Source organism: Pseudophryne corroboree, chromosome 2 (assembly GCF_028390025.1).
Source record: "Pseudophryne corroboree isolate aPseCor3 chromosome 2, aPseCor3.hap2, whole genome shotgun sequence".
NCBI classification, from domain to species: domain Eukaryota; kingdom Metazoa; phylum Chordata; class Amphibia; order Anura; family Myobatrachidae; genus Pseudophryne; species Pseudophryne corroboree.
In genome coordinates, this window is record NC_086445.1 from 99564231 (window position 1) to 99589599 (window position 25369).

Here is a 25369-nt window from a genome sequence, read left to right on the forward strand (position 1 = left end):
TTAGGAAGCAACACTGATTGACAATCAATTTCACATGCTGTTGTGCAAATGGAATAGACAACAGGTGGAAATTGTAGGCAATTAGCAAGACACCCCCAATAAAGGAGTTGTTCTGCAGGTGGTGACCACAGACCACTTCTCAGCTCCTATGCTTTCTGGCTGATGTTTTGGTCACTTTTGAAAGCTGGCGGTGCTTTCACTCTAGTGGTAGCATGAGATGGAGTCTACAACCCACACAAGTGGCTCAGGTAGTGCAGCTCTTCCAGGATGGCACATCAATGTGAGCTGTGGCAAGAAGGTTTGCGGTGTCTGTCAGCGTAGTGTCCAGAGCATGGAGGCGCTACCAGGAGACAGGCCAGTACATCAGGAGACGTGGAGGAGGCTGTAGGAGGGCAACAACCCAGCAGCAGGACCGCTACCTCCGCCTTTGTGCAAGGAGGAAGAGGAGGAGCACTGCCAGAGCCCTGCAAAATGACCTCCAGCAAGCCACAAATGTGCATGTGTCTACTCAAACAATCAGAAACAGACTCCATGAGGGTGGTATGAGGGCCTGACGTCCACAGCCCAATACCGTGCAGGACGTTTGGCATTTGCCAGAGAACACCAAGATTGGCAAATTCGCCACTGGCGCCCTGTGCTCTTCACAGATGAAAGCAGGTTCTCACTGAGCACATGTGACAGACGTGAGTCTGGAGACGCCAAGGAGAACGGTCTGCTGCCTGCAACATCCTCCAGCATGACCGGTTTGGCAGTGGGTCAGTAATGGTGTGGAGTGGCATTTCTTTGGGGGGGCCGCACAGCCCTCCATGTGCTCGCCAGAGGTAGCCTGACTGCCATTAGGTACCGAGATGAGATCCTCAGACCCCTTGTGAGACCATATGCTGGTGCGGTTGGCCCTGGGTTCCTCCTAATGCAAGACAATGATAGACCTCATGTGGCTGCAGTGTCAGCAGTTCCTGCAAGACGAAGGCATTGATGCTATGGACTGGCCCGCCCATTCCCCAGACCTGAATCCAATTGAGCACATCTGGGACATTATGTCTCGCTCCATCCACCAACGCCACTTTGCACCACAGATTGTCCAGGAGTTGGCGGATGCTTTAGTCTAGGTCTGGGAGGAGATCCCTCAGGAGACCATCTGCCACCTCATCAGAAGCATGCCCAGGTGTTGTAGGGAGGTCATACAGGCACGTGGAGGCCACACACACTACTGAGCCTCATTTTGACTTGTTTTAAGGACATTACATCAAAGTTGGATCAGCCTGTAGTGTGTTTTTCCACATTAATTTTGAGTGTGACTCCAAATCCAGACCTCCATGGGTTAATAAATTTGATTTCCATTGATAATTTTTGTGTGATTTTGTTGTCAGCACATTCAACTATGTAAAGAACAAAGTATTTAATAAGAATATTTCATTCATTCAGATCTAGGATGTTTTGTTTAAGTTTTCCCTTTATTTTTTTGAGCAGTGTGTGTGTGTGTGTGTGTGTGTGTGTGTGTGTGTGTGTGTGTGTGTGTGTGTGTGTGTGTGTGTGTAATATACACACATATAAAAGTATATCTAACATGCACAGCTTGAGCTTTAGCTCCCACTTTGCTTTGGGTGTGACGTGCAGGTGTGCACCCCAGCAATGGGTATGAAGAGGCCAAGGAACAGGGGGTGTAAGTATAATGGGATGGGAGGGAATGGGGACAGAAGGAGGGGAGCGCTGAGGTGACCAATGCTGGGTCCATTTATTTACTAATATTATATATATATATATATATATATATATAGAGAGAGAGAGAGAGAGAGAAAAACACAGATTCCCAAGTGCGCTAGTGATGTAATGTAATTACACAATTCTTCCAGCGTTTATTTCATCAGAAAATGTGGACTGGAGGATGTTTAGATCTGGGGACCTGTAACAGACACCCCTCACCAAAAAGTCACCCAAACAAGAGGCCAACAGGCCAATTAATAAAAGGTTATTTTAATAACATATGATTATACATATGAATTTTAGTACACAATATAAAATTATATCAATAAAACACAGCCACAACCAACATGTTTGTAAAATGGATTCTAGATACTCCCTCACCTTTTTCAAGGTGCGAGCTCGAAGGGAGTATCTTCATAAACTAGGGTGCGATTTTCTGACTGACAAACCCAACGCGTTTCGTCTTATCGACTTCATCAGGGGTAACGCATATAAGAAAAAAGGCTAATTCACTCTCGATGGGTTTATATGGCAAAACATAACCTCAAATGGGAATTAATACAGTCTCCTTTATCAGGATTTAGTAGATGGAATTCCTATATTCAGGCTCCTAGCCGGAGTGGTAATTCTTTTTGGATATAGAAATCTATAGAATAATAGTGTTTTTGTAAACACTGCCTTAAAACTAATTAAGCATGATTCCTTAAAGGCCGTCTAGGAAATACTCTTGATTATAGTCCGTTGGGAGTGCCGACAACTGTATGCCGGCGTTTTTGCAAACTGCTAAAGTATGGTCTCCAGTTCTTATAATCAAAGTTATTATTGGTTCAAATGTTGACTCACATGAAATTCAAAACTCAAATAGCTGGTCTGACAATCACAGGAATATAAAAGATGCGACTTCCCCAAATAGATCTCAAGGAACAAATCCTGGAGGAGATTTTGGCTGTATCTGGAAGTCACAGCATATATACAGTGGTGGGCCAAAAAAGCATTTGGACAGCCACCGATTGTGCAAGTTGACCCACTTAAAAAGATGAGAAAGGTCTGTAATTTCCATCATAGGTACACTTCAACTGTGAGAGACAGAATCTGAAAAAAAAACCTAGGAAATCACATTGTATGATTTTTAAATAATTTATTTGTATATTCTTGCGGAAAATAAATATTAGGACAATCAAAAAGTTTAACTCAATACTTTGTAATATAACCTCGGTTGGCAATTACAGAGGTCAAACGTTTCTTGTAGTTCTTGACCAGGTTTGCACACACTGTAGCAGGTATTTTGGCCCATTCTTCGATGCAGATCTTCTCTAGATCTGTCATGTTTTGGGGCTGTCGCCGGGCAACACAGACTTTCAACTCCCTCCACAGATTTTCTATTGGGTTGAGGTCTGGAGACTGGCTAGGCCACTCCAGGACCTTTAAATGCTTCTTACAGAGCCACTCCTTAGTTGCCCGGGCGGTGCGTTTGAGGTCATTGTCATGCTGGAAGACCCAGCCACATTCCATCTTCAATGCTCTTAGTGAGGGAAAAAGGTTTTTGCCCAAAATCTCACGATACATGGCCCCATTCATCCTCTCCTTAATACGAATCAGTCGTCCTGTCCCCTTTGCAGAAAAGCAGCCCCAAATCATGATGTTTCCACCCCCATGCTTCACAGTGGGTATGGTGTCCTTGGGATGCCATTCATCATTCTTCTCCCTCCAAACACGGCGATTGGAGTTTATACCAAAAAGTTTGATTTTGCTCTCATCTGACCACATTACATTCTCCCAATAGTCCTCTGGATCATCCAAATGGTCACTGGCAAACTTTAGACGGGCCTAGACATGTGCTGGCATAAGCAGGGGGACCTTTCGGGCACTGCAGAATTTCAATCCATGATGACGTAGTGTGTTACTAATGGTAACCTTTGTGACTGTGGTCCCAGCTCTCTTGAGGTCATTGACCAGGTCCCCCATGTAGTTCTGGGCTGATTATTCATCGTTCTCAAGATCATTGATACCCCCACAAGGTGAGATCTTGCATGGAGCCCCAGGTTGAGGGAACTTGTCAGTGATTTTGTATTTCTTCCATTTTTTAATACTTGTGCCAACAGTTGATCTCTTCTCACCAAGCTGCTTGCCTATTGTCGAGTAGCTCATCCCATCCTTGTGCAGCTCTACAATTTTGTCCCTGGTGTCCTTAGACAGCTCTCTGGTCTTGGCCATAGTGGAGAGGTAGCAGTCTGACTGTTTGAGGGTGTGGACAGGTGTCTTTTATACAGATAACCAGTTCAAACAGGTGCCATTAATACACGTAATGAGTGGAGGATAGAAGAGCTTCTTAAGGAAGAAGTAACAGGTCTGTAAGAGCCAGAAATCTTGCTGCTTGGTAGGTGTCCAAATATTTATTTTCCGCAAGAATATACAAATATATTGTTTAAAAATCATACAATGTGATTTCCTGTTTTTTTTTTTTTTCAGAATCTGGGCCATATTCAATTTTTCGAACTGCGCCACACGTTTTCGGGTGAAATGTGTTTTCGGTGCATTTGGTCGAAAAATATTACTTTCTGTTTCGACTTTGCGCAGGTATCAATTAGCAACGACTTAACGCCCACTTCAACCGTTAACTGTCCAATCGGCCGTATATGGGGAGGTGCCAAATATCGCTATATAAAAGCTTGTTTTTCCCGGCATGGTTCAGCCTCCACGGTGTATAACATACATGTATGTTCTATGTGGAGGTACTGCAGTGCCAGGAGCCAGCTACAAGCATGCTACAAGCCAGCATATTTTCCCTGCATATTGGCCCTTGTTTTGTGGAGTATAGATTGGTAAGTACCCCAATCTGTCTTGTTTCCTTCCCCTATGCCATTGGCTCCCCTGTAGTTTAACCCCTGTGCCATGGGGCCCCCAGGGGCCCGACCCCCCTCCCATCTGAATTTGGCATGTTGGCACATGGGCTCCCCTGTAGTTTAACCCCTGTACCATGGGGCCCCCGGGGGCCCGACCCCCCTCCCATCTGAACTTGCCATGAGGGCACATGGGCTTCCCTGTTGTTTAACCCCTGTGCCATGGGGCCCCCGGGGGCGTGACCCTCCTCCCATTTGAACTTGCCATGTGGGCACATGGGCTACCCTGTAGTTTAACCCCTGTGCCATGGGGCATATGCTGGCAGGGGCTTGTCATGTGGCCACATGACAAGTTCAGATGGGTGGGCGGAGGGGCATCATGCTAATGGAATTTTTTTTGTTGTTGAGTGATATATTTTTTTTATGTGCCTTTTTTTTAAATAAAACTAATTTTAAAAAAAATGTCTGAAATTATTAAGTGTAGTGCTGCATGTTCTATTGTGTTCAATGTTCTGCTGCATATTTACTTCTGTTTTTTTAAAACAGTGGTTAGAAGAATGTCTCGTGAGAAGAGACCTAGGCCAATCCCTTCTTCAGTGTCTTCAAATCGTAGCTCTGATAGTGATGAGGAGTGGCAGCCTGAGCCAAGACAGAGTTATGGGTCTATGCATCATCAACAGACACAGGTATTTTTTTTAAAAACAGTGCTTAACAATATCCACCACCACTCCACCATCCATACCCCCCACCCCGCCCCGCCCCTGGCTGACACCGCATGCTTCCTCCCCACACATGCACCCACCCCACCATCCCTCCACACACATGCACACACCCCACCATCCCTCCACACACATGCACCCACCCCACCATCCCTCCACACACATGCACCCACCCCACCATCCCTCCACACACATGCACTCACCCCACCATCCCTCCACACACATGCACCCACCCCACCATCCCTCCACACACATGCACCCACCCCACCATCCCTCCACACACATGCACCCACCCCACCATCCCTCCACACACATGGACCCATCCCCCCACACACTTGCACCCACCCCATCCCTCCACACACATGCACCCACCCCACCATCCCTCCACACACATGCACCCACCCCACCATCCCTCCACACACATGCACCCACCCCACCATTCCTCCACACACATGCACCCACCCCACCATCCCTCCACACACATGCATACACCCCACTGATAATGTCGATATTATCTTAAACCATTAAAGTTATACCTTTAAACAGACTTTTACCATGAGCCGCTGCGGCCGCTAGACTTAATACACACGCTACGTACTATGTACGCTATTTGCGTACAGAGTCCCGTAAGGTGTACGGACTTAACGTACACACGCCGCGCTGGGGGTACAAAGTACACACAGCGTGCGCACACTCAATTGATAAACTTTAAACCTTATTAGTAATACAATGCAATGATATGATTACACTTTCAACCTTTATGCAGCAAAGTACTGCAATGATGTTATACCTTAAACCTTAAGCAGCGCTGACGGTATAAAGTACCCGCAGTGCGTACACCTTATCAATACACTCTTAAACCTTATACAGTTAAATACGCTTTAAACCCTAGCAGGGAAATGAGAACACAACACCGATATGTAGTTGAACCACAGGGTTCTAAGGCCACAGTGGATTATTTCAAAAGGTAAAACAGTACAAATTATACACTACAGGCTAACAAGATAAATCTACAACAGAATAATGGCTACAGTCAATGTACATACGTGAGAATTTTCGCTTGCGCAACCCGGCCGGTCCTCCACTTATCAGGTAGAAAGCGTTCAGAGTCTTGTGTTAGTGACCTGGCCTGCAGCTCGCTCTTTATTCAGTAGATCAAAACATAATACAATAGACACTGTGTGTTCTTCCATTGGTTCGGGGGTTGGACATATCCTGTGCACCGGGGACCATTGGTCAGTTCAAGAAGTGGGTGATGGCTTTCTTAACTGCTCTTGTGGGTGGTCTCCTCTGGATTCCCCCCGCATACATAATATACAGTAAATACAGTTTAAACCTATATTCTGCTTCTGCATCTAACTATCCTCAAGAACATGCGATCTTCCTCAAACCAACACCAGAATGTTTCCCTTAAAATACCCTACAGCTGGATACCAAACACCACCTTGTAACCTTGTTCTGTCCCCTCCTATCCTGTAAAGGTGAATCCCCTTGTTCTGTAACCATTTTAAACAGCTATTTCTTTCTGATGTGGTGCAGGGGGCTATGTGTACAATGTGCACTATTTGGGTTAAATATGTAATGTTCTGATAACCCTCTATGAACTCACAAACTCCGCCGTAAATACCCATACCACGCGCATGATCGCAGGAGCGATCCTACGCAAATTGCGGATATGTGCACGCGCAGCGGGCATGTGTATGGGGTTAGTACATGGTGTATGCGTTACAATATTTTTCGACTTTGACAGTCCACCCTTTGGCAGTCAACAATAACTGCCACTATCTAAACATTAAACAGAAAAATATACAATACAATATCTACAGATGATTGGATGGTATGAGGAGAGGTGTAGGTGGGAAATGTATGACCTAGTGAGATAGTAAAAGCATGTATGTATGAATCCATGTCTGAGGGGCATGTATCATCGTGCCGTATATGTTCTAGATACGCTTCGAGGTATTGCGAAGTATACATTAAATCCTTCTTATCCCGTATTAAGGGTCTGTAAGTGGGCCAACAAACACTACCGAGCTCTTTTCGGCTTCTTGTTCCAACAAATGGGGTGCACATTTAGATGATGATACATGGAGGGGGAACATATGTGAATGCTAATATATGTGGATATCACCTGTCGACTATGTGTGTCACTACCTGAAGGTTGTAGAGATGAAGATAAGACACATATGTACAATACATTCACATAACATTTGCGTAATCATTCTTGGGTGTTGATTGAAGTCTTTTCCGGATGGGTGTATTTTTGCTGAGGGAAAACAAAGGAAAAACGGGTGAAAGAAACGGGCCGTGGAATCACGTCTTATCACAACATTGTCTCTATTGATGGGTCATAAATTAAATCTGCTGCTGTACCAATGCCCCCGCTCCTTAAACTCATCACTTTGGTACCGTGCTTGCGCCGCGTTAAAATTCGAACACACCTAAATATCAAGCCAATAATTATGACGACTCCCAGGATACAAAGGAGAAACTTTCCCACACTCATGATAACATTTTTAACCCATTCTCCTAAACCTGAGAACCAATTGCGTGGGTTCAACCATGAGACCCAGCCGGTCAGTTCATTACTCACAGCAGTAAGGGTAAGGTTGTGTCTCCTTCGGAACTCCCACTTCAACTGCAAGATATCGTCCATCTTTTGATCAATGATCTCAGTTGGGTCATCAGTGCTGTTTGTAATATACGTGCAGCACTTCACACCATATTGAGTTGCCAGTGTGACACAGTACCCACCCGTCACGGCTGTGATATAATTGAGGACCATCCTGTGCTGGATCAGTTCCGTTTTGTAAGCTTGCAACTCCCTTCCCGTATACCTGAAGGTGTCGTCATACATCTCAGTGATATTATCTATCAGGTTCGCTAGCGCATGGATGTACCTATAATTTTTTAATTCCTCTGGCAGTACGGGTGATGTCTAATGTGAGAAGGAATTGAATCCCGGTGGATTCGTGGATCAAATCAGAGGCTGCGTGCTCTGTCCTATCTATGAGGTGTCTCTTAATGATGTATTCATAGTGAGTATGAGTATAAGGAGCTTGAGCACTGCGGTGAACGTCTTTCATCTTATCATGGGTTATGGTCATGACCTCTGGCACCACTCTTCCAATGTAACACAATCCCTCTGAGTTTGGGGCAAGCCACTTATACGCCTTCCTCCCACATATGAAATGGGCATCATCAGGGAGAACATATGGGACAGAATATGACATTACCATATTGCAAACTTTCCAAGTGAAAAATCCTATCCCTAACTCTCTCATCTGTTCAGTACACGTATCAGGCTGTATGATATGCGCACAGTACCCTGGTGATACTTCTCCAACCCGCATGGTCTTGCTTCCTTGAGTATACCTATACCGGAAATACCTTCCACTGTTGGCTATTTGGCGTATAAGTTCAGAGTCTACGGGTATCCTATCAGCTCTATGCGAAAAGGCCATGGTCTGGTTATTCCATGTCACCTCCCAATTTCCCGGCTTTCGGGAATTGGAAATGTTGAAACACACTAAGGATCTATCTACATGATACTGGTGGAGCTTCAAACTAGGGGGCCTAGAAATATAAAATGTCTTGTCCACTGGTCTCCCACCCCGTAATTCGAGTACCTCATCTATTGCTAAAGGGTACGGTACTAGTCCTGACTTGCTCTGACCTTGAGGTACTTGTGAGCACACCCAGCATTCTGTCTGGTTTAAAACCTTACCCACTAGTGAGTGGTAGTCACTCAATGGATGACAGTCCATGTTGATATTAAGGCTGGACTGACATCTCTGGATGCACCCGTCCTCAACTATGTTTTCACAATTCCTACAAATGCAATTTTTCCTCAGCCAATAACCCTTCACAGTGCCTCCTAGTTTCTAGACTACCAGATCGTTTTCTGATACTCGCCTTTGCTCGATGGATATGTTGCTCTTGGAATTCTACAAATCCGTCCTTGCCATCAGAACCCATTCCAGATCCTTTCTCGACCTCTCTGGTACTCTCACCGAAACAGACTGTTCTCGTCAACAACAGGATTAACAGGAAAACCCGGAATGCAGTCTCTTGGGGTAAGTCCATCTTGTTAAGGGGAGAGAAAGGGAACAAGAAGGGGGAGGAAAGGAAGGTAATGGGAGATGGAGAAAATAATAAAAAAGGAATAAGAAAACTGGTGCGACAACCGCCTCTGATCTTGTTGTTCTCCGCGCTCAGGTGCCGTGACAGCAGTCCTGCCTCTCAGCCTTCCCGGAACAGACACTCCAGTGATACGATGTTCTCTCCGAGTCGGCGACCTTTCTATAGGGAACATAAATCTTGCATTACAATGTGTTTAACTGTTGTGTATTATCAGTTGTGTGAAGTAAACCATCTGTGGAAAGTGAAAAAGAGAGAGCGAATAATAAAAAGAAAATTTGTCAGATTTGCGTTCACCATCAGGCTGTCACATCATCATGTCTATCGGTATCTATGCACAGTCTCCCTTCACCAGTATTTCCACTCTCCACCCTTTGTGCATGGCCAGGCACAGTGATGCTGGTGAGATATACTGGGTTTGGGCAGACCTCTGAAAAGAACGAGTAGACATGTGACGTTTGAGCTGTAATTCTGTCGGTGAACGTCAGAGATGAAGAGGAAACTTTGAAGGCAACTCACAGAGTTTAGTAACAAAGATTTTACAAAGTTTGACATCTGGATTGGGCACTACGGGGAATGATTCCCTAATCAGGCTGTTCCCTTAAAAAAAAATTCTATGTGTGTTATATCTCTACTGGGACTATCTTAGCCATCAATCCAGTGTCTTGTCCATTCTAAGTTCATAGGGAACCCGGTATCTTTGAGATAATTTCCTCTACCTGTGATGGACATGCTTCTAAAACAGTGAAATGCAATATTAGTCTTCGTAGATATTTTAACATATTTTGTGCTTCCTGGGTGGGAGCACTCTATATGTATACCATCTCTAACAAAACTCCTGTTAAATTACTTAGAGGTCACTTCTGCTAGAGAGAGAGAAGCAGAAGTTTAGAGGCCTCCTCCTAATTTCCGTAACTTCTATCAAAAGGGTAAAGTTGCATTTATTCTGTTCTTCCCATTAACCGAATCTGTGTTTTTCTATACTGCTCGTGATTCCTTACTATATGTCCCTTGATCCCGTCTATGTGTTTAATAACGTGGCTTATTTATTCTGTCTAGGGGTCTATATTGGCTATGTGCTCTACTACTCCTACAATTTCTAGCAAAATGTCCTTCATTTTTACAAATGTAACATATTATCGGTCTTTTGTTACTACTAGGGTTTTGGGGTTTGGGCTGATGAGACTTTGGGGTAAGAGCCTGCATACTTTCAATCCTCAGCCTCTCCTCTTGCAGTTTTCTACGCCTAGCAATATTCCTATGGTGTTCAATTGCGCACTCTCTAAGGAAAGCTACTGTGACCCCTCTCCAACCAGGCAAAGAGGTTTGTACTTTGTCCCTCACTGTCTGATCGAGTCCGTCCATTAGCACAGACACAGCCACTTCTCTGCAATTTTTATATCGTTCCCTGCATCTAATACCCCCATGTATCTGTCCATTTCCTGCAGTGCTCGGTGGAAATATTCAGATGTTATTTCATTTTCCCTGTTTTATGGAGAAAATTCTTCTCCACTCAGTGGGGAAACAAAACTCTATTTGCCTATTAATTCGTTCTATATTTTCCTGATTGTTTCTGTCAGTCATAAGAATATCTGACTCTAATCTACAATCAGTGATGAATTTTTTTGGGTGTCAATATTAGGGGGTAGGCATGCTTTCAAAAATGTCCGCCAATGTTGGTTTGTTGGTTCATACACATTACCCAGATCTCTGATAAATTTCTGACATCTGGCTAAATGCTTCCGAGGGTCGGGGAATCCTGAAATGATTGATCGCAGCTCATCTCTGGGCCACGGGCAATACCTTGCATTATTCCTGGTGAGGACTACTTCTTGTCTATCGGTTCCCCGATTGGGAGTTACTATTCCCAAGACAGGGTGTAATCCTACCATTCCGTTCCTAATCTGTTTACTGTGTGGTGTTGTTTCTGTGCAATGAACTGTCTCATACTTACCGGTAGCTGTGACCTCACCCATTCTTTCATTGGGGAATATTGTTACTGCACTACCTGGTTGGACAGGTCCCACCTGAGTTTCCTGCAACATGACTGCTTGGAGGAGAGCTGCGGTTTGGTTGAATCCTTCATCTTCCTGTGACCTAAAACTTTGGAGAGACTTCAAAACAGGATACATTTTGCAAAAGTTAGGGTTAATACATTGCTCTTTCATATTACTATCATTTACGGATGTATCATTGACTGTAGCCTCCTGTTCCCCTTCGACCTGTGTCGACAATGGTGTGTTTGTGTTCTCATTCACGCTAGGTTTGGAACCGGTTGCATATGTTAAATTCCCTTGCATATCGCCCTCTTGCTGCCATAAATTTAAACAGTTTGTGTGTCTGACCCTTTGTTTTCGGGATTTTATCAGACATATCCTAAACCTTAAATTCTGCAACACCTCTGGACTAAAACTGCCTACCCTAGGGAATGGTTCCCTATCTTCCGCAGTCATACGTTCCCATTCATTGCATAAAACCTCTGTGTTTGATCCATATTTCTCACACATTATGTACCTCGTCGACCCCTTGGGCCGCGGAATATCAACCTGAACCCTGGTTGATTGTCCCTTACTTGAGCAACTGGCCCCCATCTTTTGCAGGTATTGCCTTCTCAGCTAAGTCCTACAAAAAAACAAAATACTCAATATAAGGCAACGGTGAAAGTTCAACGAGTGCTCTCACTCACGCCCACGTTGGCCAATACACCGAAACACTGTCGTCAGCGCCGGTACGTACCCAACCTAGGGCCCCTGTGTAACCTCTATTTACTGGAAGTATATGGGAGTAACTTACCCTTCCCAGTAAATACTGGTCGTTGGAGATTTCCTGAGTGACCAGAGAAACTCCCTTAAAACGAAAAAAACATTTTTTACACAAATCACGCTTGCGTATGCTACACCCAGCGCTAATAATCCCGCGATTTTACGCAAAGCTCGTAAAAAGGGTATCACGTTGCGCTAAGTATTGCACTAACGAACGCGCGGTACAATCGCACAGCGTATAAGTAACTGTTACTTATCCGCCGTATGACCAATGGAATCGTTTTTAAGGCTGCGAAACCTCAGCCGGAGCGTATCTGAACGGGCCTATATGGGTTCTACACCAACCACCTGGGCTGCGCTCTCTAAACAAAAACCTCGCTGACCTTTGGTCTGCGGTACTCTATACCTTCGCTGACCTTTGGTCTGCGATATCTACTACTTTGCTCCTGTCACAACTGAGGGTTTTGGCTGACAGGAGAAAGCCTCAGTTGTAGGGGCTGAGAGGAACTTAAACCGGGGAGGTTTAATCAGACCCCTGGACATGTAAGTGTTAAAAGGAAACCCGAAGGTGTTACCATGACAACCAGGTAAAAGTTAAAATAAAAGTTTATTAACAGACTCCGTGTAAACAAACAGCATTCAAGGTAAATAATGGCAATGATAAATAATATGATTCCTGGAGCACTCTGACCATGAAATGGTTACACAGGACACTGGTAGGTAAGAACAGCTGTTACAGTCCTTAGATGGAATAACCTTACCAGGCCTGGCTGTAGTAGTGAAGATATCCAAGGAACATGCCAGTAGATGGAACAGTTGAAGTTGGTAACTTGAATCAGCTGTTGTAATTGCTGGATGGAACCAGCCAGGTGGTAAGACACGGAGTGGATGCAGAATGGAATCAGCCAGATGATAAAGTCACTGAATGAATGCCGGGTGGAGCCAGCCAGGTGATGAAACACGGAGTGAATTTAGTAAGATGCTAGGGAGCGTGGAAACAGAGGAATTGAAGGATGATTACCGATGGTAGTGGATACTGCTGGAAGCAGATGAAATAGCTGGAAGCTGGAAACTGGATCAGCCACGGAGGACTGCAGAGTCAGGCTGCACCGCAGGATGGTAGGCAGGTGAGGGTCTCTTTGGTGGATGCTGGAGACAGGAGCTGGAACCTGGAAACACAACCACAGGAGAGAGACTGGAACAAGGTATGACAAACAAAGCACTGACCATTTGCTGGCCCAGGCACAGGATACTTATACCTGCAGCAATGCAGGTATTGGCTGGGCAATTATGCAGATTTCCAGGCAGTGGATTGGAGGAACTGAAGCATGTGATTGAATCCAACATGGCTGCGCCCATGTTAGAACTTGGAGGGAAAACTGGTTTAGGAAACCATGTGGAAACATAACTGCAATGGCGGCGCCGGCCCCAGAGGACAGGAGACGCCAGACTGAGAAATGTATGCTGATACTCGTGGATGACAACGGAGGCCGCGGCAGGCATGGAACACCACACTGACAACCTGCACCTATAACACAGGAGCGGCGGCGGAGGCCGCGGAGAACGGGAGACGCCATGCAGGATTCAAACATGGCGCCGCTGTGACAGCATCTCAGCGTGACAGGAGGAATGTGCAGTATGTGGACACAGATGAGATCCGGCCTTGGAACGCTGAGCGAGCCTCAGGAGACATCTGACAGGCAGGTAATGGCGTCCAGATACCTGGATCGTGACAGCTCCTTTGTACTTTAATCAATGTTAACGTGAGCAAGCCACTGTCACGCCACCAAGTGTCCACTCACCTGGTGTGGTCTCCTACGGGATCCCGAATTCCCTGGGTCCACAAAACCTTTATTGTTTGCACACTCACGTTCGTTCACTCAAATACACTTTTTGGTTTTTCTGTACAGAAAATAAACTTTCATTCAGGTGAACAGCCTTAGTACCAGAGGTAATGCAGTAAAAAAGGTTTTGTTTAAACTAAATCTTGGACACTGAGCAATTTGTGCTTTTATCGCGTGCTTACCGTTTCACGCCTAAACTAAACAATGCTTATTGTGTAATTTGTACCTAGCGGCCGTATCCTTACGCACGTTGCGTAAGCACATGATCATGCGTACGTCTTTACGTTGCGTACGCAGTCCCGTACTTTGTCCGAGACACGTATACAAAAGACCGTACGTCCGCAATAGTACAAATCCCACACTTCTATAAATGTAAGCGATATTACCTATAATCGTTTACTTAACACAACACAGTATCTTTCTGTATAAACCTGTTTAACTAGGCCAGACTGTATTTGTGTTTTTACGTTTTACTCCCTTAATATCTAGTCTATGTTTTAACTAAATAGCAACAAATTTCTCAGCACAGGTCGAAATGAATCTAATAATCATCAATAATTCAAATGGTATGATTCAGATTGGATAGCTATCTTGCAGAACATACATTGATATAAACACACACATAATTATAATATTATATATATGTACCATTCACTGGTCTCCTGAGACTCATTTACCCATTAAGTGCTTCTAATTTGCATATGAATGCTATGTGCTATTGGCTGCCTGTAAAGGTGGTTTTTTTCACTGCTAGGAAAAAGCAATTACACAGGTTAATTTGCATTTCAATGGCTATCTTATAGTAAGCAGAGTTAACTGAATCTTAGAGGTAAAAGAAAAAAAACTTTGTTTATATCTGTGTGTGGTTCTTACATCAAATATTCATCTTACTATTAACTTTCATTAAGCCCCATCTGAAACTATTTGTAATTGACTATGGCATGGGTTAAATAAATGCATTGGTAACTCATAAATGGTGATTGATTGTGACCAGGGAGAGCTGATTATTCTGGGAGGTGAAAATCAGCCATTTAGAAAAATGACCTTCCCAACATGGCCGCTGCTCCTCCCCCTTCCACATCCATGAGGGTTACACAAAATGGTGGACAGGCCATGTGGTTAGTCCAAAATGGAGGACGAACCATGCGGCTTCCTTTGTCACACAGAAATCACACACCATGCAAGCCCCTGAAGTTATTTTAGGCCTGAGTTAAAAATAAAACTATATCAAAGCTATGCAAACTTTTAAATATACTTTTAAACCTACTTAAACAGATAAACAATCCAATCTGAATCAAACACAATATGACCTTTGAACCTTGTTTTGCAACAATAAAAATACATTTTAGCATCTTAAATATTATGAGAAACGAATTGTCCCTTAAATTTCATATCAGCATCTTACTGATACCACAACAATACATTAACGTGGATGTTTTTTCATCAGCATTTTGCGATGCGTCCATCATTAGCCGGTCAATTACAGCCGCGTTTGTAATGTACAGTGCATCATTAAGAACGTGATATCCCGGACGAGCCCTCAATTGATAATGTCGATATTATCTTAAACCATTAAAGTTATACCTTTAAACACACTTTTACCATGAGCCGCTGCGGCCGCTAGACTTAATACACACGCTACGTACTATGTATGCTATTTGCGTACAGAGTCCCGTAAGGTGTACGGACTTAACGTACACACGCCGCGCTGGGGGTACAAAGTACACACAGCGCGCGCACACTCAATTGATAAACTTTAATCCTTATTAGTAATACAATGCAATGATATGATTACACTTTCAACCTTTATGCAGCAAAGTACTGCAATGATGTTATACCTTAAACTTAAGCAGCGCTGACGGTATAAAGTACCCGCAGTGCGTACACCTTATCAATACACTCTTAAACCTTATACAGTTAAATACGCTTTAAACCCTAGCAGGGAAATGAGAACACAACACCGATATGTAGTTGAACCACAGGGTTCTAAGGCCACAGTGGATTATTTCAAAAGGTAAAACAGTACAAATTATACACTACAGGCTAACAAGATAAATCTACAACAGAATAATGGCTACAGTCAATGTACATACGTGAGAATGTTCGCTTGCGCAACCCGGCCGGTCCTCCGCTTATCAGGTAGAAAGCGTTCAGAGTCTTGTGTTAGTGACCTGGCCTGCAGCTCGCTCTTTATTCAGTAGATCAAAATATAATACAATAGACACTTTGTGTTCTTCCATTGGTTCGGGGGTGGGACATATCCTGTGCACCGGGGACCATTGGTCAGTTCAAGAAGTGGGCGATGGCTTTCTTAACTGCTCTTGTGGGTGGTCTCCTCTGGATTCCCCCCGCATACATAATATACAGTAAATACAGTTTAAACCTATATTCTGCTTCTGCATCTAACTATCCTCAAGAACATGCAATCTTCCTCAAACCAACACCAGAATGTTTCCCTTAAAATACCCTACAGCTGGATACCAAACACCACCTTGTAACCTTGTTCTGTCCCCTCCTATCCTGTAAAGGTGAATCCCCTTGTTCTGTAACCATTTTAAACAGCTATTTCTTTCTGATGTGTTGCAGGGGGCTATGTGTACAATGTGCACTATTTGGGTTAAATATGTAATGTTCTGATAACCCTCTATGCGCTCACAAACTCCGCCGTAAATACCCATACCACACGCATGATCGCAGGAGCGATCCTACGCAAATTGCGGATATGTGCACGCACGGCGGAATAAGTGCACGTGCACCTGGCATGTGTATGGGGTTAGTACATGGTGTATGCGTTACAATATTTTTCGACTTTGACACCACCATCCCTCCACACACATGCACCCACCCCACCATCCCTCCACACACATGCACCCACCCCACCATCCCTCCACACACATGCACCCACCCCACCATCCCTCCACACACATGCACCCATCCCTCCACACACAGCTACCTCATTGCGCCTCTTTTTTTCTTTGCGTCATGTGCTGTTTGGGGAGTGTTTTTTGGAAGGGCCATCCTGCGTGACACTGCAGTGCCACTCCTAGATGGGCCAGGTGTTTGTGTCGGCCACTAGGGTCGCTTAGCTTAGTCATCCAGCGACCTCGGTGCAAATTTTAGGACTAAAAATAATATTGTGAGGTGTGAGGTATTCAGAATAGACTGAAAATGAGTGGAAATTATGGTTTTTGAGGTTAATAATACTTTGGGATCAAAATGACCCCCAAATACTATGATTTAAGCTGTTTTTTAGTGTTTTTTGAAAAAAACACCCGAATCCAAAACACACCCGAATCCGACAAAAAAAATTCGGTGAGGTTTTGCCAAAACGCGGTCGAACCCAAAACACGGCCGCGGAACCGAACCCAAAACCAAAACACAAAACCCGAAAAATTTCAAGTGCACAAAATGGGCTATGTTGAAGGATTTATTTCAGATGATAGATTTATTATTTATTTAGTGTTTGATAGATATGTTGTAACTATAGTGTACTGTGTATGTGTGAGCTTAGGATGTCACCCAGGTCACTCCTTACCTCTGGAATCATCTCCATCGCTACATTAGCCTGTCATCCAGCTTCCCAGCCTTAACATGTGCCCCTAATACTCACTTCTAGCTCACTACCCCTCCTCCTACCTCTGCCGGCCCTGGCCCCATTGTGTCCACCCATATCACATGTCCGATGTGTCTTCATACATCTAACCAATTTGTGCCATATGGTGCAATTCCCATACTGTGCACTTTTTCCTCCATTTTATACTTTTCCCCTCAAATTTGTGTCTTGGTTTGTAAAACTGTGTTCTAGTTACATAGGATTATATGGTCATATATCACATGGCATGGGATGTTAGCTGGCCCCTGACCCCACTGTGATATCATCAGGCTCATTGTGATGTCAGCTGGCCCATGGCCCTGTGGCTGTCTAATCTCGCCTCCAGGCAGTTACTGTAATACCTGCAGTGCTACTAGTTACAGAGGATTAGGTATTATGTAGCAGAAGAATTAGTATGAAGTCACAGAGTAAGTATAGTGATGCTTGGCGTGGGTCACAGGTATCGGCCCTGTCTTGCTCCCTTTTCTAGTGACACACAATGGGGCAGATGTATTAAGCCTGGAGAAGGCATAAAGAAGTGATAAAGCGATGATAAGTGGAAGGTTATAACGCACCAGCCAATCAGTTCCAATATGTAAATTCACAGTTATGAGCTGATTGGCTGGTGTGTTATCAAATTGCACTTATCACTGCTAAATCTGTTTTCTGCTGCGGGGTACACTGGGCTCCACAAGTCTGGACAATGGGTGTAGAGTAGGATCTTGATCCGAGGCACCAACAGGCTCAAAGCTTTGACTGTTCCCAGAATGCACAGCGCCGCCTCCTATATCACCCCGCCTCCCAGCACAGGAGCTCAGTTTGTCAGTTGGTGCTGCAGTAAGCAGGTACTGAACAGAGGGGCTGCTCCAAGCAGCCCTGAGAAAAGCTTTTTATGAGGTAAAAAGTAGAGATGAGCGCCTGAAATTTTTCGGGTTTTGTGTTTTGGTTTTGGGTTCGGTTCCGCGGCCGTGTTTTGGGTTCGAACGCGTTTTGGCAAAACCTCACCGAATTTTTTTTGTCGGATTCGGGTGTGTTTTGGATTCGGGTGTTTTTTTCCAAAAACACTAAAAAACAGCTTAAATCATAGAATTTGGGGGTCATTTTGATCCCAAAGTATTATTAACCTCAAAAACCATAATTTACACTCATTTTCAGTCTATTCTGAATACCTCACACCTCACAATATTATTTTTAGTCCTAAAATTTGCACCGAGGTCGCTGTGTGAGTAAGATAAGCGACCCTAGTGGCCGACACAAACACCGGGCCCATCTAGGAGTGGCACTGCAGTGTCACGCAGGATGTCCCTTCCAAAAAACCCTCCCCAAACAGCACATGACGCAAAGAAAAAAAGAGGCGCAATGAGGTAGCTGTGTGAGTAAGATTAGCGACCCTAGTGGCCGACACAAACACCGGGCCCATCTAGGAGTGGCACTGCAGTGTCACGCAGGATGGCCCTTCCAAAAAACCCTCCCCAAACAGCACATGACGCAAAGAAAAAAAGAGGCGCAATGAGGTAGCTGTGTGAGTAAGATTAGCGACCCTAGTGGCCGACACAAACACCGGGCCCATCTAGGAGTGGCACTGCAGTGTCACGCAGGATGGCCCTTCCAAAAAACCCTCCCCAAACAGCACATGACGCAAAGAAAAAAAGAGGCGCAATGAGGTAGCTGACTGTGTGAGTAAGATTAGCGACCCTAGTGGCCGACACAAACACCGGGCCCATCTAGGAGTGGCACTGCAGTGTCACGCAGGATGTCCCTTCCAAAAAACCCTCCCCAAACAGCACATGACGCAAAGAAAAAAAGAGGCGCAATGAGGTAGCTGTGTGAGTAAGATTAGCGACCCTAGTGGCCGACACAAACACCGGGCCCATCTAGGAGTGGCACTGCAGTGTCACGCAGGATGGCCCTTCCAAAAAACCCTCCCCAAACAGCACATGACGCAAAGAAAAAAAGAGGCGCAATGAGGTAGCTGTGTGAGTAAGATTAGCGACCCTAGTGGCCGACACAAACACCGGGCACATCTAGGAGTGGCACTGCAGTGTCACGCAGGATGTCCCTTCCAAAAAACCCTCCCCAAACAGCACATGACGCAAAGAAAAAAAGAGGCGCAATGAGGTAGCTGACTGTGTGAGTAAGATTAGCGACCCTAGTGGCCGACACAAACACCGGGCCCATCTAGGAGTGGCACTGCAGTGTCACGCAGGATGTCCCTTCCAAAAAACCCTCCCCAAACAGCACATGACGCAAAGAAAAAAAGAGGCGCAATGAGGTAGCTGACTGTGTGAGTAAGATTAGCGACCCTAGTGGCCGACACAAACACCGGGCCCATCTAGGAGTGGCACTGCAGTGTCACGCAGGATGTCCCTTCCAAAAAACCCTCCCCAAACAGCACATGACGCAAAGAAAAAAAGAGGCGCAATGAGGTAGCTGACTGTGTGAGTAAGATTAGCGACCCTAGTGGCCGACACAAACACCGGGCCCATCTAGGAGTGGCACTGCAGTGTCACGCAGGATGTCCCTTCCAAAAAACCCTCCCCAATCAGCACATGATGCAAAGAAAAAGAAAAGAAAAAAGAGGTGCAAGATGGAATTGTCCTTGGGCCCTCCCACCCACCCTTATGTTGTATAAACAAAACAGGACATGCACACTTTAACCAACCCATCATTTCAGTGACAGGGTCTGCCACACGACTGTGACTGATATGACGGGTTGGTTTGGACCCCCACCAAAAAAGAAGCAATTAATCTCTCCTTGCACAAACTGGCTCTACAGAGGCAAGATGTCCACCTCATCTTCACCCTCCGATATATCACCGTGTACATCCCCCTCCTCACAGATTATCAATTCGTCCCCACTGGAATCCACCATCTCAGCTCCCTGTGTACTTTGTGGAGGCAATTGCTGCTGGTCAATGTCTCCGCGGAGGAATTGATTATAATTCATTTTAATGAACATCATCTTCTCCACATTTTCTGGATGTAACCTCGTACGCCGATTGCTGACAAGGTGAGCGGCGGCACTAAACACTCTTTCGGAGTACACACTTGTGGGAGGGCAACTTAGGTAGAATAAAGCCAGTTTGTGCAAGGGCCTCCAAATTGCCTCTTTTTCCTGCCAGTATAAGTACGGACTGTGTGACGTGCCTACTTGGATGCGGTCACTCATATAATCCTCCACCATTCTATCAATGTTGAGAGAATCATATGCAGTGACAGTAGACGACATGTCCGTAATCGTTGTCAGGTCCTTCAGTCCGGACCAGATGTCAGCATCAGCAGTCGCTCCAGACTGCCCTGCATCACCGCCAGCGGGTGGGCTCGGAATTCTGAGCCTTTTCCTCGCACCCCCAGTTGCGGGAGAATGTGAAGGAGGAGATGTTGACAGGTCGCGTTCCGCTTGACTTGACAATTTTGTCACCAGCAGGTCTTTCAACCCCAGCAGACCTGTGTCTGCCGGAAAGAGAGATCCAAGGTAGGCTTTAAATCTAGGATCGAGCACGGTGGCCAAAATGTAGTGCTCTGATTTCAACAGATTGACCACCCGTGAATCCTTGTTAAGCGAATTAAGGGCTGCATCCACAAGTCCCACATGCCTAGCGGAATCGCTCCCTTTTAGCTCCTTCTTCAATGCCTCCAGCTTCTTCTGCAAAAGCCTGATGAGGGGAATGACCTGACTCAGGCTGGCAGTGTCTGAACTGACTTCACGTGTGGCAAGTTCAAAGGGCATCAGAACCTTGCACAACGTTGAAATCATTCTCCACTGCACTTGAGACAGGTGCATTCCACCTACTATATCGTGCTCAATTGTATAGGCTTGAATGGCCTTTTGCTGCTCCTCCAACCTCTGAAGCATATAGAGGGTTGAATTCCACCTCGTTACCACTTCTTGCTTCAGATGATGGCAGGGCAGGTTCAGTAGTTTTTGGTGGTGCTCCAGTCTTCTGTACGTGGTGCCTGTACGCCGAAAGTGTCCCGCAATTTTTCTGGCCACCGACAGCATCTCTTGCACGCCCCTGTCGTTTTTTAAAAAATTCTGCACCACCAAATTCAAGGTATGTGCAAAACATGGGACGTGCTGGAATTTGCCCATATTTAATGCACACACAATATTGCTGGCGTTGTCCGATGCCACAAATCCACAGGAGAGTCCAATTGGGGTAAGCCATTCCGCGATGATCTTCCTCAGTTGCCGTAAGAGGTTTTCAGCTGTGTGCGTATTCTGGAAAGCGGTGATACAAAGCGTAGCCTGCCTAGGAAAGAGTTGGCGTTTGCGAGATGCTGCTACTGGTGCCGCCGCTGCTGTTCTTGCGGCGGGAGTCCATACATCTACCCAGTGGGCTGTCACAGTCATATAGTCCTGACCCTGCCCTGCTCCACTTGTCCACATGTCCGTGGTTAAGTGGACATTGGGTACAACTGCATTTTTTAGGACACTGGTGAGTCTTTTTCTGACGTCCGTGTACATTCTCGGTATCGCCTGCCTAGAGAAGTGGAACCTAGATGGTATTTGGTAACGGGGGCACACTGCCTCAATAAATTGTCTAGTTCCCTGTGAACTAACGGCGGATACCGGACGCACGTCTAACACCAACATAGTTGTCAAGGACTCAGTTATCCGCTTTGCAGTAGGATGACTGCTGTGATATTTCATCTTCCTCGCAAAGGACTGTTGAACAGTCAATTGCTTACTGGAAGTAGTACAAGTGGGCTTACGACTTCCCCTCTGGGATGACCATCGACTCCCAGCGGCAACAACAGCAGCGCCAGCAGCAGTAGGCGTTACACGCAAGGATGCATCGGAGGAATCCCAGGCAGGAGAGGACTCGTCAGAATTGCCAGTGACATGGCCTGCAGGACTATTGGCATTCCTGGGGAAGGAGGAAATTGACACTGAGGGAGTTGGTGGGGTGGTTTGCGTGAGCTTGGTTACAAGAGGAAGGGATTTACTGGTCAGTGGACTGCTTCCGCTGTCGCCCAAAGTTTTTGAACTTGTCACTGACTTATTATGAATGCGCTGCAGGTGACGTATAAGGGAGGATGTTCCGAGGTGGTTAACGTCCTTACCCCTACTTATTACAGCTTGACAAAGGGAACACACGGCTTGACACCTGTTGTCCGCATTTCTGGTGAAATACCTCCACACCGAAGAGCTGATTTTTTTGGTATTTTCACCTGGCATGTCAACGGCCATATTCCTCCCACGGACAACAGGTGTCTCCCCGGGTGCCTGACTTAAACAAACCACCTCACCATCAGAATCCTCCTGGTCAATTTCCTCCCCAGCGCCAGCAACACCCATATCCTCCTCATCCTGGTGTACTTCAACACTGACATCTTCAATCTGACTATCAGGAACTGGACTGCGGGTGCTCCTTCCAGCACTTGCAGGGGGCGTGCAAATGGTGGAAGGCGCATGCTCTTCACGTCCAGTGTTGGGAAGGTCAGGCATCGCAACCGACACAATTGGACTCTCCTTGTGGATTTGGGATTTCAAAGAACGCACAGTTCTTTGCGGTGCTTTTGCCAGCTTGAGTCTTTTCAGTTTTCTAGCGAGAGGCTGAGTGCTTCCATCCTCATGTGAAGCTGAACCACTAGCCATGAACATAGGCCAGGGCCTCAGCCGTTCCTTGCCACTCCGTGTGGTAAATGGCATATTGGCAAGTTTACGCTTCTCCTCCGACAATTTTATTTTAGGTTTTGGAGTCCTTTTTTTACTGATATTTGGTGTTTTGGTTTTGACATGCTCTGTACTATGCCATTGGGCATCGGCCTTGGCAGACGACGTTGCTGGCATTTCATCGTCTCGGCCATGACTAGTGGCAGCAGCTTCAGCACGAGGTGGAAGTGGATCTTGATCTTTCCCTAATTTTGGAACCTCAACATTTTTGTTCTCCATATTTTAATAGGCACAACTAAAAGGCACCTCAGGTAAACAATGGAGATGGATGGATTGGATACTAGTATACAATTATGGACGGGCTGCCGAGTGCCGACACAGAGGTAGCCACAGCCGTGAACTACCGCACTGTACTGTGTCTGCTGCTAATATATAGACTGGTTGATAAAGAGATAGTATACTCGTAACTAGTATGTATGTATAAAGAAAGAAAAAAAACCACGGTTAGGTGGTATATACAATTATGGACGGGCTGCCGAGTGCCGACACAGAGGTAGCCACAGCCGTGAACTACCGCACTGTACTGTGTCTGCTGCTAATATATAGACTGGTTGATAAAGAGATAGTATACTCGTAACTAGTATGTATGTATAAAGAAAGAAAAAAAAACCACGGTTAGGTGGTATATACAATTATGGACGGGCTGCCGAGTGCCGACACAGAGGTAGCCACAGCCGTGAACTACCGCACTGTACTGTGTCTGCTGCTAATATATAGACTGGTTGATAAAGAGATAGTATACTCGTAACTAGTATGTATGTATAAAGAAAGAAAAAAAAACCACGGTTAGGTGGTATATACAATTATGGACGGGCTGCCGAGTGCCGACACAGAGGTAGCCACAGCCGTGAACTACCGCACTGTACTGTGTCTGCTGCTAATATATAGACTGGTTGATAAAGAGATAGTATACTCGTAACTAGTATGTATGTATAAAGAAAGAAAAAAAAACCACGGTTAGGTGGTATATATAATTATGGACGGGCTGCCGAGTGCCGACACAGAGGTAGCCACAGCCGTGAACTACCGCACTGTACTGTGTCTGCTGCTAATATATAGACTGGTTGATAAAGAGATAGTATACTCGTAACTAGTATGTATGTATAAAGAAAGAAAAAAAAACCACGGTTAGGTGGTATATACAATTATGGACGGGCTGCCGAGTGCCGACACAGAGGTAGCCACAGCCGTGAACTACCGCACTGTACTGTGTCTGCTGCTAATATATAGACTGGTTGATAAAGAGATAGTATACTCGTAACTAGTATGTATGTATAAAGAAAGAAAAAAAAACCACGGTTAGGTGGTATATACAATTATGGACGGGCTGCCGAGTGCCGACACAGAGGTAGCCACAGCCGTGAACTACCGCACTGTACTGTGTCTGCTGCTAATATATAGACTGGTTGATAAAGAGATAGTATACTCGTAACTAGTATGTATGTATAAAGAAAGAAAAAAAAACCACGGTTAGGTGGTATATACAATTATGGACGGGCTGCCGAGTGCCGACACAGAGGTAGCCACAGCCGTGAACTACCGCACTGTACTGTGTCTGCTGCTAATATATAGACTGGTTGATAAAGAGATAGTATACTCGTAACTAGTATGTATGTATAAAGAAAGAAAAAAAAACCACGGTTAGGTGGTATATACAATTATGGACGGGCTGCCGAGTGCCGACACAGAGGTAGCCACAGCCGTGAACTACCGCACTGTACTGTGTCTGCTGCTAATATATAGACTGGTTGATAAAGAGATAGTATACTCGTAACTAGTATGTATGTATAAAGAAAGGAAAAAAAACCACGGTTAGGTGGTATATACAATTATGGACGGGCTGCCGAGTGCCGACACAGAGGTAGCCACAGCCGTGAACTACCGCACTGTACTGTGTCTGCTGCTAATATATAGACTGGTTGATAAAGAGATAGTATACTCGTAACTAGTATGTATGTATAAAGAAAGAAAAAAAAACCACGGTTAGGTGGTATATACAATTATGGACGGGCTGCCGAGTGCCGACACAGAGGTAGCCACAGCCGTGAACTACCGCACTGTACTGTGTCTGCTGCTAATATATAGACT